The 5978-nt window shown below is 39.0% G+C and overlaps 1 pseudogene across 1 annotated transcript; it reads left to right on the plus strand.

The window, feature by feature from the left end:
• The first annotated feature begins 899 nt into the window (after positions 1 to 899).
• LOC104593769 (putative serine/threonine-protein kinase PBL11) lies at positions 900 to 5328 on the plus strand (annotated as a pseudogene). Its single transcript, XR_016076211.1, has 5 exons — positions 900 to 1209; positions 2250 to 2892; positions 3602 to 3859; positions 4118 to 4237; positions 4606 to 5328. The product of XR_016076211.1 is annotated as a putative serine/threonine-protein kinase PBL11 (transcript).
• Positions 5329 to 5978: the final 650 nt, after the last annotated feature.

Genomic DNA, 5978 nt, shown 5'->3' on the forward strand with positions numbered 1-5978 from the left:
TGCAGGAAGGATCAAGAAGCGTCATCATCGAGATGACGATGTGGGTCCAATGAGTCATTTTCATCGCATTTATAACGATTAATATCCCAAGCCCGAAGCCCAGCACATTTGTTTTGGGGCCCCGGCATCAAATGCAGGTCCCATTTTATTTTGTCCACGTCGGCACATAAAGTCAAAATTCAACCATCGGTAATATTGTTAACAAAATGGAGTTTTAAGTTTTTAACCGTGAATTCTTTAAAATATTGAAAATCAACTATTCCTTATGACCCCGACAACTTTTGTTGTCAGCGGGTCCCGCCAAAGGTTTGAATGGTAGATCCGTCCGTCGACTTCTAGGACAAAATGAAAATCCGACGGATTATATACAGTCAACAAAGCCTATCATGATCCGTCTCTTTGACTACACTCAAAAACTCCCATCTCTACAAATGAATTTTCCAACTTTGACCGAAGTGTCACATCCGTCGAGGCGCAATTCGAGATACCCTCAGATTTCAATAAATTTACTAAAAAAAGGCAGTGCGTATGCGTCTAGTCCATGGACCCACTCAAAATTGAAATCACGACGAGTCGGTCAAATTCAAAATTCAACAGTTGTTAGGGATTTCGTGTGGCAACTGCCATACGGCGAAGATTCTTCCAACTGCTTTTGATCAGCAGATCCAACGTTGATTTGGTGGATCTGAGTAGAATTTTGGAAGGGGATTAAGGAGCGCTGATGTGATGTCAGCGGAGCCCAGAATTCAAGAAAGTCGGTTTGGTATTTGGTAAGGTCTGAAAATGGCGTTTCCGTATATATTACGGAGTATAGGGGCATTTTTGGGAATGTATTAAGAAAACTATTTCTGTTGTGATAATAGAGCGAGAGAGTGCAATCTGTATTCAATTTTCAATTTTGCAGCAAATAATAAAATTATATTTTAAAAATACAGGTTTGACTGCTGCTCCCTCGGTCTCCATCTCTCTTCCAATCCTCTCCACTTTTTTGCTTGTTTCTTTATTTCCATTGACTTAGGGTTTCTCATTTCCCGTTTCTCATCCGTCCCTGCTATTCACTTTAATCAATCCATCGAATGCAAAGAGAACATTTTTATTTTCTATTTCGGATCTCAGATCATTAAAGACGACGCAAAGTTTATCATTTTCTGTTGCTGAGGAGAGAGAGAGAGAGCCGCTGATCTTTGGTTCTACTGTTTCTGTTATCAGGTTCGATTCGTTTTCCCCTTTTTTCCTCATCCTTATTCATGTCTTTTCTTCGGCAATTTGTGGAACTTATTGAGGAACTTGTGAGTCGGATGCTTTTATTGGACTTGCGGGAGAAGGGCTACGATTCTCCTTTTCCTCTTTCTTTTATTCTTTTCCTTTTATTTGTTGAAGTGTGTTTTCGATGCCAATTAAAGAAATTTAAGAGAGTATTTTGAGTAATTTTCTGGTTGAATTTGTTTGGCGGAATTTTGGACTGCAGGGAACTGAATTTGCAGTTTCACTTGAGGGTTTGAGTGATTAGTTTGGTTTTTGTTTTGAGTTGGGCTTCAACGGCGTTTCATGTGGAACTTTAGGTTTTTGTTGGCGTTATTCTATGTTCATTTGGGAGAAAAGAATTAATTTTTCGTGGTTTTGATTTGCATTTCTCACGTATACTAAGTTGCCGACTTTTGGTATTGTAATTTGTTTTCCTGGCGACCTTGTCTAGTTAGGAAGTTTAAGATTTTAATTACATTAATTTTTATTTATTTGTGGAGGTTGGATTCTTTAATTTTAGGAATGGGTGTAAATTTGTTTTTCCTGCTTATTCATTGCTTTCCATCTTTTTCTAATGCAATCCAGTTTATCGATTTTGCCGTTTATTAGGGAATTTGACGCTGTTATTCCATTGCTTCAGGTGATCCTTTAATGCTTTTTTCTCACAATATTTTGGGGTTTTGGGGTGAATTAAGATTAGTGCCTATGGCCATTGGCCAATAATGCCTTAAAACTCAATATTTAGATTAACTGAATTAAGATTTGGGGGAAAACCAACTAGTTTTCTTGAGACGCTTTTTACAATTCAACCTGTTACTCAGGTTTGATTGCTGGCAGATGAGCTATCCCTTGAAACACTGTCAATGTCCTGTTATTTGGAAAATTCTTGACTACTAATTTTTCTTTCATTTACTTGGTATCCAGAGTTGAGCGCAACCATCTTCTTGGATGCCATTAGTCATTGGGTCAGCCAGTAACCTGTGCTTTCTCTTCCTTTTATGCAGGAGCAAATATTGTACAGCTGTTAAAGTTATCAAACATAAAATGGGGTGTTTTACAGTATTGAAGAGTAAGAAAAAGAAATCTGAGCAGCCCATCTACAATAAACGTATCAATCCTCAGGAAAATACACCTACCATGCTCCCTGAACCACAACCTAGTGGTCGCTCTCTTCAGTCCGCCCCTCCAAGCTTCAAAACAAGAGAGACAAAAGGTAGAACCCGGGCTTTATCTGCTCCTTCAATGTTAAACGTAGCAGAGAAGGATGCACTGTCATCAATTGAATATGATGAACATGAAGAATCCAAGATTCGAGGTGGGTTCATAAAGGAACAATGTGCTCCAAGCCCACAACCTCTCCCTCTTCCATCACCTCAGAGCACTACTGTTTTGAAGAATATGGGAAGCTTCAAGTTAGGGAGTGCCAACAGTTCCATTCATGCTTCCGGTCCCTTACCTCTACCTCCTTTAGGAGGACTCCGGAACTTCTCATATGAAGAGATAGCTGCAGCATGCCAACATTTTTCCCCTGAACGTTGTATGTCAGAAGGCCTTTCTTCTGTGATTTATAAAGCCTCTTTTGGAGAAGATTCCCCAGGTTTCAAGAAACTTGAAGCCACGGTTACTCGCTTTCTTCCTTCCAATCAGGTAATGTACAAGTCTATATTTTCTCATGTCACTGATCTATGGATCTTTTTTTAAGTACTTTTCTTTCATCTCCCTGTATTCAATGCATCCTTTCCAAGACCCAGATAGCAGGGACTAAAGTGAGCCTAAATACTGAGATATCTAAATAATTGTCAATTAAGCCATTGCTCAATGCTCCCCACCCCTTGGGATCTCTGTGCTGTCCTTTGATTTTTCTACTATGTATTATGAGTTGTTATTCTTCACACGCCTGTTCATGGTCCTATCCCCCCCCCCCCCTAACTAGATCTTATAATGGATGCAATCATTGGCTATGAATATAAAATGTCCATATTATAAAGATTATATTACTTGAAATTAAGGATGTTCTTTCTGCTGAGCTATAAGAAAGGATGCCATTTGGCACAAAGGCACATCAGTTATACTTGTTATTAGGGAAAATCAGCAGCTCTATTGCGTTGAATTTCCATTTATTCAAACTTTTTGTCACATCATTTACATACTAATGCAACTTAAGAGTACTTTGCATCGTTGCTGATGCACTGATGAGAATTTCTGAAGTATATATCCTAGTTCATTGATCTATATTAACACATTGAGTTATTGATTTGACATGTGGGATGGGTTTATGGAAATCCTTTTAATTTTTGGTGTTTTGAGAATCACAAGTGAATTGAGATATAACCTTACCATGTTTGTGTTCTTACAGGGGTTCAAAGAATTTGTGAATGAGATTAATATGCTTGCATCCTTGCAACATCCCCTGCTCTGTAAATTGCTTGGCTACCATGCACGGGAAGGTTCAGAACAACAGATGTTGGTCTATGAGAGGCTCTTCCATGGAAGTTTAGATAAACTGCTTTATGGGAGGTCTGATGGACCTCCAATTGACTGGCATACTCGGATGAAAGTAGCTCTATGTGCAGCACAAGGTCTTGCTTTTCTGCACGAAGAAGGTCCTTTTCAGGTATCTAGAAACTTTCCATCTAGAACATCATTTAAAACTGGATTTAATTGATATTTTCAATGAAGATATCCAAGTTTGACATGACTTGCTGGATTCTGGGTCCTCAGACCTTTGTAAATCTTTTGAGTGTGAGACTATGTAGATTGGGATTTGAGGAGACCGGGGATTGGGATTCTTGAACTAAGGATTCCTCTTTGCATGTAATGAAACCGTTCCATTATTGCTTCAAGTTTACCTTATGCTTTTTTTACTTTTCAGGCAATGTACAATGAGTTCTCAACTTCCAATATACAGATAGACAAGGATTTTAGTGCAAAGCTTTCTGGTTATGGTTGCGTCAGCCACAACCCAGAGGCAGAGATTTCCAATTCTTCAACGGTATGACTTTTGCAAGTCAGAAATAATTGTTACTATTACCAATTCTGAAGGGCTCCTGTTTTATATGATGAGGATTGGATGATGGATGATATTCATCCTTAGCATAATAATTAACTTCTATTGTCAAGAAGGGAAATTAAAGCAACAAAAGTAATGTTTTTTCAACTGTGAAAACCAAAAGAATTTTCATCCTTTTTTTGTCCAAGAATGTATTTTTGAATGAGTAATATCATTAATGATGGATGGCGTAGTTTTTTTCCTGGGATATTTCTAACTTATGAATTACAAATCATGAGTCTTATATTTGGATTGCTCTTATCCGTGAGTTCTTCTGTGTTGATTAAGATCCTCCTTTTTGAACTCTTCAGGCACTGGCGAATCTTTCGATGGAGACATTAGAGAGGGGATTACTTACTCCCAAGAGCAATGTTTGGAGTTTTGGAATTGTTCTTCTTGAATTACTCACTGGTAGAAAGAATCTTGATAGCCGCCACCCCAAGGAAGAGATGAACTTAGTTAAGTGGAGCAGACCCTTCCTAGCTGATGATTGCCGGTTATCCCTGATAATGGATCCACGTCTAAAAGGTCGCTTTCCAGCCAAGGCAGCCCGGACAGTGGCAGACATTGCTCTAAGATGTCTCCAGAAGGATCCATTAGAGAGACCCACCATGAGAACCATTGTTGAATCTCTTAAGAATGTCCAGGAAATGAAGTACTCCTGTCGATTTCCACTCCAGGAGCCTGCTACTGTCACCGGAAAACATATGTCAAGGTCACCAAGTCTCAATGGTGTTGTTACACCAGCCCCCAGATTAAGTTTATCGCATTCTCCACCAACAAGAAGTCGGCCATCTGTTTCTCCGACAAGGCCACCTTCGTTGCCTATGTCACTTCCGCCTCGATCATGTTGATCTCACTGGATGAAAATGGGGCTCAGGAAAGCCGAAAATCAGTTTCCTCGACAGTTCGGAGGGCTGGAGTGGAAGGGTTTTGATTGTTAATAGGAGTTTTTTTTTTCTTCATTTTTTTTCCTTTTGTTTTGTAATTTAACAATGGTATATAAAAGGATAAAGATATGGTTCTTGCACTCATCCATCCTACAAGAATCTAAAAAGCAGAGGATGGCTTCTGTACATAAAGAAGAGTTGAAGCCTGTCTGTTTTGAATGGATTCAATCAGTTTTGTCCGATTCGTTCTCTGAGTAATTAACGAGTTTGCCCTTTCTCTTACGTAATACTGTAGCCTTTGAGATGTACATACACCCACGAATTAATTCAAGAACTCGTTCTCCAATTTGCGCCCAGGCCTAATCAAGGTTCAAAATATCGATACTTGCTTTTTTATTTTATTTTATTTTATTTTTATTTTTTTTTCAAAATTAGTTCAGAAGAGACGGTCCAGGACCCTTTCATCCCTTGAACCGGTTAGACCTCCGATACACTAACTGTGTAGGAGCATATCGGAAGGGTCTCAGAACTTACGTATCGACTAATATTTTGAACCTTGGGCCCAATCAAAATTTGAAATATATCTGGGCTGTAATTAATTTCTCTATCTATACTCTGCGGGAAAAATTTTGGCAGTCTACATTCAACAGCCCGCACTGTTCTCAGGCTCTCCCTGTTACACGTTAGTCTATGTGAACTATAACAGTGTTGATGACATGGCTGCATGCCTGCATCGACATGTTAGTAAATTAGTACACAGATGGGGTGGATAAGCTATGAGTGAGATTTGCTAT

Source organism: Nelumbo nucifera, chromosome 5 (assembly GCF_055504915.1).
Source record: "Nelumbo nucifera cultivar China Antique chromosome 5, China Antique-T2T, whole genome shotgun sequence".
NCBI classification, from domain to species: Eukaryota; Viridiplantae; Streptophyta; class Magnoliopsida; order Proteales; family Nelumbonaceae; genus Nelumbo; species Nelumbo nucifera.